The 12,674-nt window shown below is 44.9% G+C and overlaps 1 long non-coding RNA gene across 1 annotated transcript; it reads left to right on the top strand.

The window, feature by feature from the left end:
* The first annotated feature begins 10,711 nt into the window (after nt 1-10,711).
* Nucleotides 10,712-12,375, top strand: LOC114765308 (uncharacterized). The gene is made up of 3 exons (XR_003742595.1): nt 10,712-11,075; nt 11,191-11,252; nt 12,335-12,375. It is a non-coding gene; the product is annotated as an uncharacterized LOC114765308 (long non-coding RNA).
* The last annotated feature ends 299 nt before the right edge of the window (nt 12,376-12,674 follow it).

Raw genomic sequence — 12,674 nt, 5'->3', positions numbered from 1 at the left:
TTCAATTATACTGTTAGCCAAGTTTACTGTATTTTTCAGATGCCCTTATCCAGAGAACCTTATATTCAGTCCCCACTCTGGAGATTGTGTCCTGCTCAAAGTCACAAACCTGTGACTTTGTGGTCTCCTGGTTCATAGAAGAGTGTTTTACCCACTAGGCTACAGCCAGCCTATTCAAGAGTAGGGGTGAAGATTAAAGCGGGTTAAGATTACCTTCACTGTCTCAGTAAATTAGTTAGTGCGATAGTGGACATAATGGAATGTGCAATGGAACTCACAGCAGTTAAAACCCAACATAGGATATGCACTTGTTCTGGACTCTGAGTCCAAGCGACACAACTTACACAAAGGGTAAATGTTCAGCCTGAATCTGTGACCAGGAGATCTGAAATCATTAAAATCCAACTTTGTTCAACAGAAACATAACACAATATTCAGTTTATTGTGATTGTTGTCAGTAAGATGGTTTTGCAGACAGTTCGGAATCTTTTTTTCTTCTCATCCCAAGTGCATTAACCACTCCAACAGAACCTAAAACTGCATCTGGATCAGACAGATGCTGAGAAATGCTGAGCTGCTCCCTTGAAGGCATTAGAGCACTGAAACTCGGGACACATCGACGTGAGTGGAGCTCCTGCTGGGCACCCCCCCCCCCCCCCCCCCCCCCCCCCAAAAAAAAAAAAAACAGGTTGGCATTTCGCTCTGGCTGAGACAGAGCTGTAAAAATGAGGTCCAGACTCATCTGGTGGATGACGCAGTATTAATGGCAGTGCACTGTGTGCCGTTGCCCTCTAGTGGCCACCATGTTCTTTGACACGTTCTTTTCGACCCTGTCCAGGCGCGTGTTTTGTTTACCGCTGTGGCCCGATTGAAGTAAATGATGCGCCGCTGGATCAGGCCAGCCTGAGCCATGCTGCCCTTTCACGTCCCACATGCGCCACGCTGTGACATTTTCGGAGGGGCGGGGGGGATTATTACTATCTCCTGGCCATCTGGCTGTTAAGTCGCCCAACTTCCCCAGAGCCACTCAAGGTTCGACATAAGTCAGTTTACTGTGTAGAAGAAGCCTCGGAGCCACCAGCTCCTGGCGGAACACGGTCGGAGTGGCGCCATGATCTTCTACACGCAGCTTCCTGTCCTCGCTTCACTCCTGGCTACTGATTACGCGCTTTTTACACCTCATCCTGACCTTTCCTGCACGCTGCGATCCCGCCGAAACTGTTAACTTCCATCTCCCCTTCGCTCGCCATTCGAGGGAATATTTTCAAAATGCCCCCATCTGCATCGCAGCTCCTTTGTTCTCCGCAGACATGGTGGACTCTCTCCTTCTGCTACTGTTGTTACTGATTTTCCCCGCCTGTCAGATGTCTGCCGGAGGTCAGGTTAATTCTGCTGCCCCCCCACCCCCCTGCTCTGATTCCAGCGGAGCGAAGCTATTTCAGCTATGGGGCGTCTCTGGAGACTCTCACATCATACAGAGCCCTAAGCTTCCGAGGAACACCTATAAATGTAATGATTTCCTGCATTATTTCATTTCATACTGGTAGACCTCAGGACAGAAAGCAGGTGGGGCGATTATTCTACCTTCATCCATGATAGCTTGAACTTTGTGATCATCATAAATCATACGCACATTAGAAATTTGTGTGTGTATTTACATCACATTTAAACACAGACATGTGACATGTGGCCGCTGAGGTGCTGGAATACGGAACGTGGAAGCATTACCTTGTGACATGGTCCACAGTGTTAATAGCTGAACACTGGTGTGCTAGGAACAGTTCGACCAATCCACTAGCGCGAGTGAAATTGAATAGGCGTGTAGGATGCCCGTGACATCATGAATGTTTAAGCAGCTCAAAAACCCGGACAATTTTAGAAACCCAGCCGGTTTGAGGTTTCCAGGTCTCAATAAGAGGACATGTCCTGGGAAAACAGGATGTCTGGTCAAACAATGGGCTATGGCCAATGCGATGTGGAGCAAATGGAAAAACTGTGTAAAATACGTCTCCTTCTGTGTAAGTAAAAGTCTGGCAATATCTGAAAAAACTGATATTGAAAAAAATCTATTTAAAAATGTAATTCATTATGGGAAAATATATTGTGTTCAATTTTCTAGGCCATATCACCCAGCCCCATACCCAGATAATGATCCTCCCTTGGTACCACTGGTCGAGTTTTAGAATTTCTCATACCACACCACTACAGTGGTCATGGTCCTACCACATCAATGCACCAGTTCCACCTAAAATCTACCACTGAGGGGGCTGATGAACCATTAAGACCTTCCAGACGAGAAACATCTCCTAGAAACAGCACCAACTAAGACAGATGGGCTCTCCAGAGAGTGGCGTGATGTGCATGATCCACATTCACCTCCATGACCTGCAATCTATCTACTGCAAGCTGTGTCGGACCAGAGCCAGGAAGATAATGAAGGACCTCAGCCAATAAACAAGCGCAAACTCGCTTGCATTATGCAGACTTGGCAACTTTACAGGTGTACATCATAGTAATAAGTCCTGCCTGTGAGCCTATGCATTGCATTGTAGGTGTTTTCCTTGATCGAAAACAAAGATGCATCTGTGCCAAAGGTTTGTTGTACGACTTAAGGACGTGGTACTTGGTATAATTTAAAAGAATTTAAGACATGGGAAGAGTCCTTTCTGAATGCTTAGCATCTTTGAAATTTGTATTTATTTATTATTATTAATAAAATCCCTTTCCCTCCTGCCTCTGCGCTTCCCTCCCCCGTCAGCACACCAGCGTGACAGCCTGAAAGCAGTTTTGGGAGGAAATGTCTTAACAAAATTAACAAAATGCCAACAAAGATGGCCTTACCAGACTTGTTACTAGATAAAAAAAAAAAAAATTCATAAAAATTAATTGCAGTGACATGCTGTTGCATTCTTATATGCAACATACACTCCCAGCTCAACGTGTCACCTGGTCTCAATAGGTCCTGCCTGTTAGCCTATGCATTGCATTGTGGGTGTTTTCCTTGAAAAACAAAGATGCATCTGTGCTAAAGGTTTGTTCTATGACTTCTATGACGTGGTACTTGGTAGAATTTAAAGCATCCTAGACATGGGAAGAGTCCTTTCTGAATGCTTAGCGACTTTGAAATTCATCCTGTGAGTGGTTCTTTCTTGACCTTGGCATTTGACCCCTGACCTTTCACCCCAATTGCACTGCAGCCTCCTCATGGTTTTATTCACCTCCACCCACACACATGTTTATTCAGATTTTTATAATTGTCTCAGTCAATATTTGAGTAGCTTCTCTGTTGGTTTGTGTTCAACGAAGGCGAATGTCATCCTGTCCAATAGACCCATGTGTTCAGCTAAAGTGGAAAATATTGGAGCAGTTGGGTAAGGAGGGCAATTCAGTGTCCAGGATCAGTGCTGATATACACTGTGCTCGGTGTGTGCCTGTGTGTGTATGAACAAATTTGAATATGCACATGCATCATGCTGTTCCAGCAGTCTGTGGGTGGGCCAAAGACCCCCACCTGCCTACCTTCAGATGGCTCAAAAACCAGAGATGCTCCACCCAATGCTCAAGTTCCTCTGCATCCACGGCATGTCGCTCTGTTAAATTCACTCAGATCCTGACAACCTGAACTTTCATTAATATTTCACCATGAACATCTTAACCCACGTTAGACCTCAGAGTCTAAACGGGTGTGTGAGTTCACAATGTGCAAGCAGGATGCTGCAGTACAGACAGCCCTTTGATCAATACTGCACTGCCTCTGTCTGCAGGAACACTGCAGGACTCCCAAGTGTAGGTGTGTGTGTGTGTGTGTGTGTTTGTTGCAGCTGTTCCCATCCACATAGTGTCTCCCTGAGTCAGCTGATTGTGCCAACATCTCACCATCTGTCCCCTTTGCTCTCAAAACACTTCATATATAATACCCCCCCCCCCCCCCCTTCTCTCTCCACACCTTTACACATCGGGACAGTTTTGTTTTTTGCTGAAGCAACACGAATCCGTTCGAGCTCCTGTCCCGCCTGTGGCTTCTCGGTCACTGCTAGTGTGCTAATGAAGCACCAGCAGGTCACGTGACTCCGTGTGTGATCAGGAGATGGTACCCAGACAGTGAGCATGCTTATGGCCACAGGAAAATAACATACCGGGCCTGTTTTGAACATCTTACTTAATAAGCCCTATGTCTGAAAGCAGGTTTGGGAGGAAATGTCTTAACAAAATTAACAAAAATGGTAACAAAGATGGCCTTACCAGGCTTGTTACTACTACTACTACAAAAAAAACGACAATTCATAAGAATTAATTGTAGAGATTTGTTGCATTCTTATATTTTTCAACCCTTACTCAGCAGGCACATTTTCTGAAAAATATAAAATTCAGCGTTCTCTAATCTCCAACAGACAGGAAGACAGTGTGAATATGAAACTGGGAGAACGTGTAGGAGAACCACTGTCTCTCTCCTCTCTCCCTTATTTCTCGCATCTGCTCACACACATTCTCAGATTAAAATCTCGTTCGTTGTCTCCTGGAGACTCAAGGTGTTTCCTCCCCCTCCTCCAGTCGATAACCATTCACTGGACTTCAGTTCTCCATTCTCTGTTTGAGAACAAGGTCATTTAAGAGATAAGAGTCGTTCTTCTCCTTCTACCATCTTCAGGGATCAGGATGTTTATTCACAATCTGCACGCCTCATACTGAGTGTGTGTGTGTGTGTGTGTGTGTGTGTGTGTGTGTGTGATTTGAGGTCCTAATGCAAACGATGTCTGAAACTCAACAAGTAAAACTGGGCTAATGTGTAGCTGTAGCCAAAATACGTGTGTGTGTGTGTGTGTCTGAGATTGTATCAGGGAGCTCATTATCAGCCTAGTTGTTGTGGCGCCAGTTCACGAACATGCCAATGCAGCCTCTATCCTCGCCATGCACCCACCAATCAATTATTCATGAGTCTTTCTCTGTGTATGTGTGTGTGTGTGTGTAGCGGTCGTAAGTGTGTGATCACGTCAGCCCTGTCTGTGTGTCATCAGAATCTAATGTGTTCACGGCTTCTTTACTGCCTTACTGTCTGTCACCGCTGCAACGCAGACATGTTTTATTGTAACAATGGAAGTGGAGCTTTAATTCCTGTGTGTGTGTGTGTGTGTGTGTGTGTGTGTGTGTATGTGGGTCAGAGCAGGGTAAGTGTGCAGATCTCTTGCCTATGAACAAACGAGTTTAAATAAGAAAATTGCGCTGTAACTGTGGTGTTTAATCATGTTGCAAGGCTGCACTTATTGAGCTCCATTTTTCCTTTTTATTATTTTTTTTCCTCCTGCGATTGAATAATGTTCACACTCAACGTTTTTCCTTTTTTTCATTTTCATTATGAAAACAGATGTTGGCTGAAATTGTTTTTCTTCCAGAAGAGAACCTTGGGCTGTTGGTTCAGGGTGACTTTTTAAATTTTTTTCTTGTTCCCCTTTACATCTCTTTTTCACCCTCTCTCTTGTTCTCGGTGCTGATGTAGGACCTGTTGCCCAAAAACCTGCCTTGGACAAGACCAAGGGTCTGATAGAAATGGAGCTCATACAACAAAAGCAAATTCTAACAAGCTAGAACAATCTAGAAACTAAACTAAAAAGCTCCTCTTTATCAACAGAAGAACTGAGCTAACTAGATTTTGTAGCCTAGTGGGTAAGATACTTGATTATAAACCAGAAGACCACAAAGTCTCATGTTTTAACCTCACTTACTACCATTGTGTCCATGACCAAGACACTTAACCTCGAGTTAAGTGTATCTACTGATTGGAGAAGGGCCTGTGATAAATGCCATAAACCCCAAATTGTCTCAAAAGACCAATTTTTGCAGACAGCATTCTTGAAAAATATCAGTTATTGACAATATCTACAATATCTTCGCTGTGTGGAATAAAAGTTCTGTAGACACTTCTTTTTACTATATTTCAGGGGGAATGCCAGGAGGAACATGGCAGGTGTGGCAGGAGAGGCTGGGCAGGAAGAACGTGGACACTTGGGCAGAGTGAGCAGGCAGGAGACAGGGAAGGAGGCAATGGCCAGTGGCACCATGTCTTTACCGTGACTTGAGAATGAGAGAGGCGTGTAGGAGGAGACGAGAGACCTCGGTGCGGCGGGACGCATGGAGGCAGGTAAGTTCCTCCGCGTTACTCTGCGAACGCGGGCGGCGCAAGCCGCAACACCACACTGATGTTGTCGTTCGCGTTTAAGGCACAAAGACAGGACAGGACAGAACAGGGCGACAGGACGGAGATCAGGTTTCGGGATTACAGACAAACTGGAACGAGCTTACTTGGCTTGAGGGGTGCGGAGCCGGGTCTGACAACGGGTGTCAATCAATGACCAAGCATCCGGCAGCTGCTCTCTCGTCAGTTTGTAGGGCACACGTTACCTCGTTTCCGTGTTGCTCCTAGTCACATGATTGAATCATGTGACAGTCTTGAGCTGCCATTTGAAAATACTCAGTGACTGAGCTGTTCATTCCACCACCGAGGGGCCAAGACGGAGAAGAGTCTAGATGAGCGTCTTCCTTTTACCTTCAGAGATGGAGGGACCAGGCGAGCAGTACTGGAGGCTCGGAGTATACGAGGTGCAGTGTGAGGTGTAATAAGGGCTGTGAGGTAGGATGATGCTACTCCATGTTTGGCTTTGTAGGCCAGCATCAGTATCTTGAATCTGATGCGAGCAGCTACTGGGAGCCAGTGGAGGGAACGTAGCAGAGGGGCGGTGTGGGAGAATTTGGGTTGAAGATCAGTCGTGCCGCTGCATTTTGTATGAGTTGCAGAGGTCGGAGGTACTAAAACGATCCCATTCTTAACTGGCGAACAGCGATTATCATGTAAACCGGCCAGGCTCTAATGTACATGTGTAAAAAATGTTAATATGATCTGATCTTACGCACTTATTATTATTATTACTACTACTATTATTATACTGCTGTTATGTCCTGGTCTCGAACAGGAACGTAACCATGTATGAAAGAGGGAGGGAAATGCTCTGAACATTTCAGACAATTTGAAGTTGAGCTTTATTGGCATTTTAGCTACATACATGTTAGAGAGTACCTAGTGGAACAAAACAATGTTTCTCCAGAACCAGGTCCTACATGCACGATTTAAACAATTTAAACTGACATACTGACAATCAATTAAAACAATACTGAGATAAATTGCATGTGTGCATCACAGGCCGTGTTAGAGTAACATTTAACCAAGAAGCATGTAGACCACAATGAGACAGACAGCACTAAACTAGTGAAAAGAATAATAAATGAGCAAAGTAAAAAGTGCAATAATATATAATAATACTCAATATAACAGAGGCAGTGTGTGTGTGTGTGAGTGTGTGTCAGGAGGAAGAGGAAAGTTCCTGAGTGTTCAGGCGTCTGATGGCCTGTGGGATGAAGCTGTGGGATGAAGGGTCTGGCAGTGAGGGCCCGAATTCTTCTGTACCTTTTTTCCGGATGGTAGGAGGGTGAAGAGTGCATGTGAGGGGTGTGCAGAGTCCTTCACAATGCTGGTGGCTTTCCTGATGCAGCGTGTGTTGTATATGTCTGTTATGGAGGAAAGAGAGACTCTGATGATCTCAACATTCCTCACTATCCACTGTAGGGTCTTGCGGTCTGATGCAATGCAGTTCCCAAACCAGAGAATGATGCAGCTGGTTAAAAAGCGCTCAATGGTCCCTCTATAGAAGGTGGTGAGAATGTAGAAACGCTGCTGTTCTTTCTTGGCTGTTAAGGAGAGGTTCTCCTCTAGATGAATGACACAGAGGAATTTTGTATTCTCGATGATCTCCACACAAGATCTGTTGATGTTCAATGAGAAGTGGTTTCCAGTGGTTGTCTTCTGAAGTCATCTCCTAATCATCTCCTTCATTTTGATCACGTTCAGAAACAGTACTCTGAACACTGACTTATCTTTCTTGCTGATGAGACCCACCACAGACGTGTCATCAGTGAACTTGGTGATGTGGTTGAAGCTGTACATCGCTGGACAGTCGTGGGTCAGCAGGGTGAACAGCATTGGACTGAGCACACAGCCCTGAGGAGCTTCTGTGCTCAGTTTTGATGGTGCTGGAGATGCTGTGACCGATTCGGACAGACTGAGGTCTCTCAGTCAGGAAGTCCAAGATCCAGTTGCAGAGGGAGGTGTTCAGGCCCAGCAGGCTCAGCTTCGCGACCAGGTGCTGAGGAATATAGGCGAATTGCAGTGGGTCCAGGGTGGAGGGCAGCAGGGTCTTCATATGTTTCATGACCAGCCTCTCGAAGCACTTCATCATGATAAGTGTGAGGGCAACGGGACGGTAGTCATTGAGACACGGCACTGAAGACTTCTTCGGCATGGGCGCGATGGTGGTGGCCTTGAGACACATTGGAACAACGGTGGTGCTCAGGGAGATGATGAAGATGTCGGTGAGAACATCTGCAGTGCTGGCCTGCACATTCTCTGAGCTCTCTTCCAGGGATGTCACTGTAAATAGTATAACAGAGATGGGGGCGGGGCTGGAAGAGTTGTTTCAGATTGTAGACATCATTTTCCGCAATGTCCATGAACCGGAAAGGCCGTGTGAGCTACTGCCATCTTATGTGTGTGAGTCTGTGCCCACACTGTCCCAGGATGGGATCCAGCAACCACGACCCTTAATAACAGGACTAAGCTGATAAGGATGGGAGTGAGTGAGTGAGTGATGAGTGGTTCACACTAGAATCTGATATGGATTGGCCACAATTAAAAAATAATGAAAAAAGCAAAAATGAGCACTTAGGCACACAGAGTGAATGGAGTGGAGGGGTGTGCCTGGTATTGTGTGTGTATGTGTGTTTTTTGCGCTCTCTGCTTTCTCTTTCTGCACCACAGCGCCATCTGCAGCTCACAGCAACTCAAACCGGGCCTCTCTGAAAAATGTAAAAGCCGTGTCCAACACAAACTTTTAATAAAATGATAAAACCATAATAAATGTGTTTTCTTTTCACACAGCAATGCAATAACTTGGTTATGCACATCAGACAGAGTGTGCGCAATGTGCAGATTTCTTTCTGCTGCGCTAGTCAAGTCTTCTGAATTATAAATGACGTTTCCAGTATATTAATAAACCAAAACCCAAATTCAATCCATCGGAGAGATATTGAATTATGGGGAGAGTCCTCTTCTTTTCTGCAAGATTATTATTTGAATAAAATAGAAAAAAAAAGGTGGAGAAAATAAATCGATCCATCATCTATCTGTCTGTTGATACAAATTCTTATTATTTTCATTTCATTAATAATAATGATAACAACAACAATCAATAAAAATAAAGAATTTTGTTTTTAATATTGTTGCAAAGTATTTAAATCAGACAGTAGGTCAGCCCCCACCCTACACCATGTATGTTTTGTTCACCCAGCAGCTCGCACTGGGCATCTTAATATATGTAACTTGACCTTTGACCCTGCCAATAAATTTCTTCTGCTTCTGTGGCCTGTAGAATGTGACGCAGTGGTGGGGTAAAGTCTTCCTACTCTCCCTACTGTCTACAGAGCCAGCAAGTTCACAATACTGAACATTTGTTTTCAGTGTTAAATGAGTGTAGATTAAATTGCATAGAGTAATCGCCCCCAAAAACAGCATACCAATCAGGTCTGAGCCAGAATCTGTATGTGTGCAGAATATTAAGAAATGTATTCAGCTTCAGCACATTGGTCTGGAATGGTAAAGATAATCTCTCTGAGTCTTGGGGACAATGCATGCAGGGAAATGCGACACGGCCGCCTGCAACCTTGCTTTCTTGTTAATAGTACATAGATTCATGTATGTTTTGGCATCATGATGGTTTGAAATGCTTAATGCACATGCAAAGCACAAAGTGGAGTAACAGTCACGGTAAAGCTAGAGACAGGATTATAAATATTCATTATTGTGTGGCTTTGTAGTTTGTTGCATGTTGAACACTCACTTGGTGAAATAATTTGTGCGCCCACCTGTTTAGAGCAGAGTGTGTGTGTGTGTGTGTGTGTGTGTGTGTGTGTGTGTGTGTGTGTGTGTGTGTGTGTGTCTTTTACCCTACGATTAATGGAAGCCCAACAGTCGGGCAGCGGATGTAAACTCCCAGGCTCTCCCACCGCTGGCAGCCGAAGTGGATTCAGTGGAGTCGGGAGTCCCTTCATTTTACCTGCTGTAATTGAGACAATCTGGCAGTGATAGATTAGCGAACTAGGCGCTCGCCCCCTTCGGATTTTTGTCATCTGGCTTCACAGTGCTCCACCATGTGGTGTGATATGGAAAAACATGGTCCGGTGGGAGGGTGGCAGGGCCTCATGTGTACTAATGTGTGCTAATCTTGGGTGTAAGGAATAGGGATGTGAAGATCTGTCCCAGACAGGAAGTCACAATCACACGGACACCTGGCCGCAGTGTTAAAATAAAGCTTTAGACCAGGTTGCAGGCATCATCGGTAAACTAAACCTGAATCTAAACCTGTTCTAATTTGAACTAGATCGGTTTCTGCAAATGACATGTCCAGCATTGCATTTTTTATGTACTTCATTTATATTTTACAAGCTTTCAACTCATTCAGACAACACAAGAAGAACCACTCCACCACCATGCTCCATCCCAGAGGTTCTGTCTGTTCTCCTCTGGACTACCATACGAGAAGTTCTAGACAAGTTTACTGAGGCTTCGTGCACTTTGAGGTGATGAACATGCAAGATGCTTGACACTAAAGCTCTTCTCGGTGAGTTTCATCTTTCTGTAATAGCTGTTATTCGGTGAACGTTACAGTCGTGGGGACTGGGGACCATTTCGTCCAAAGTGTGAGTTCTGAAAATACAGAGCATTAGCACAGTCGTCCAAACACAACCCTACGCAGATCACAATTAAACCTTTTCATTTAAATTCGTTTTCTGAGTTTCTGAAACAGTGAAGAGAATCAACTGACGGAATGAATCAGTGCTTCAGTTCGGATGAACATTTCCTGTTCCTGTCCATTCAGGCTCGGCGACCTGTCTGGATTCTCCACTTCCTGTGTTCCTTAGCAGCAAGGAGGGAATCCAAACAGCTCTGTACAGAGACGGAACCGTTCCAGGAGGTGAGGGTGTCGGAAGCTGCATTGTGCCTTTTACTGTGCTGCCGAGTGCTTTGATTAAGTGTGTGTGTGTGTGTGTGCGTGTGTGTGTGTGTTTGTGTGGGTGGGTGTGTGTAAGCTTTTTTAAAGGAGCAGCTGTTGCTTCATCTTCATCACCTGGTCATCTGAAGTGTAAATAAGGTACATCAACATCTCATTCACATTCAACACACACACAAACACACACACACATAGACAATCAAGTGCTTCTCAAAGATAAAAAACAAAAGTTATGATGCTTTCCAGAACTTTCTGACCTTTGAGTTATTTTTTGAGAAATCACACAGAATATTGGATTTTCATGAGCTGATTTTCATCTGCCATACTCAGCATATAACCAAAAATATTTCAATTTACAACTGAGGGAGTCAGCATACATGAATGCTTCCTTTTTGAATGAAGATATGCAAATAAATGACCTTAACCTTTTCTGAATTTATCTCTGTGTGTGTATATGTGTGTGTAATAGAGAGAGAGTATGGGTGTGTGTGAGAGAGAAAGAGAGAGTGTTTGTGTGTGCGTGTGTTTGAATTGCCCATCTCTCTCTGTCAGCTGCTGTTATACTGTTTGACACTGAGCAGCAAATCTGATGTACTGATGCTGGACAGAAGCCTGAATCTCAGATTTATTTGCCTTTGCTTTTTCTCTAGGGGGGAGAGAGAGAGATGTATGTATGTGTGTTTGTGTGTTTGTGTGTGTGTGTGTATCCTAGAACATATGAATCCTTATTTCAACTTTTAAATTAACTTTCCCAGAAATGTTTTGCCGAAACAAGAAGCTTTTTGCAATGTGAGAGATCATCCTCATCATCAGCGTTGGAGATCAGCGAACAACGAAGATTTATGTTGCTCATTACGGGCAGGGCGCAAAACCCACGCTTTAAACGGGTTTGCATCGTTACAACAATTGTGCAGAATTGGTTTTCGAATGGAGCGGCGAGCTCTTCGAGCAGGATAATGCTCACACAGGATATTGGCTGAGCAGCTGATCACCATGGCAACCGAGCTCCTCCCCACAGGCCCACCGAGACCTTTCCTTCCTTTCTATGTGGACAGTCCTGAGTGTAAAAAGCAGTCGAGGTTCATTCATTACAAGCTGAGAAGCAGGTGTGTGTGTGTGTGTGTGTGGGTGGTACACAGACTGGCTACACTGATATCTCCCAATCAGAGGTGATTACAGTGCCTGTCAGTGGATATATCACTTCATCCGTCTCTCCGCTGCAGACAGCAGGGTGATTGATGGACGGCCTGAAGGAATTCTGCGCTGGACCGGAGTCTTGGCTCGGTTCCTCTCTCCCCGCAGAGCTGCGGTTCTTCGCCGTCCTCTGCCATGAAATTGGCCAAATCGGAGCATCTGTACACCATCATCCAAGATGCACTCGTATTTGTGACGGATTTCAGTTTATTCCGTGTGAAAATGTGCTGTTTCTGAAGGTGCATGCTTCATGATGTCTGTTCCCCCTCTCTGGTACCAGGGGGCGACGTTGAGCCACTCTGAGGGGTGACCAGAAGGCACACTGCGACCCCTCGCTGTGTTCATCGCGCCTTCAGACTTCATGGCCTA

The sequence above is a fragment of the Denticeps clupeoides genome, chromosome 15 (genome assembly GCF_900700375.1).
Source record: "Denticeps clupeoides chromosome 15, fDenClu1.1, whole genome shotgun sequence".
NCBI lineage: Eukaryota > Metazoa > Chordata > Actinopteri > Clupeiformes > Denticipitidae > Denticeps > Denticeps clupeoides.
Note: the sequence above shows the minus strand (reverse complement) of the source record. Positions and strands in the feature narration are given on the sequence as shown.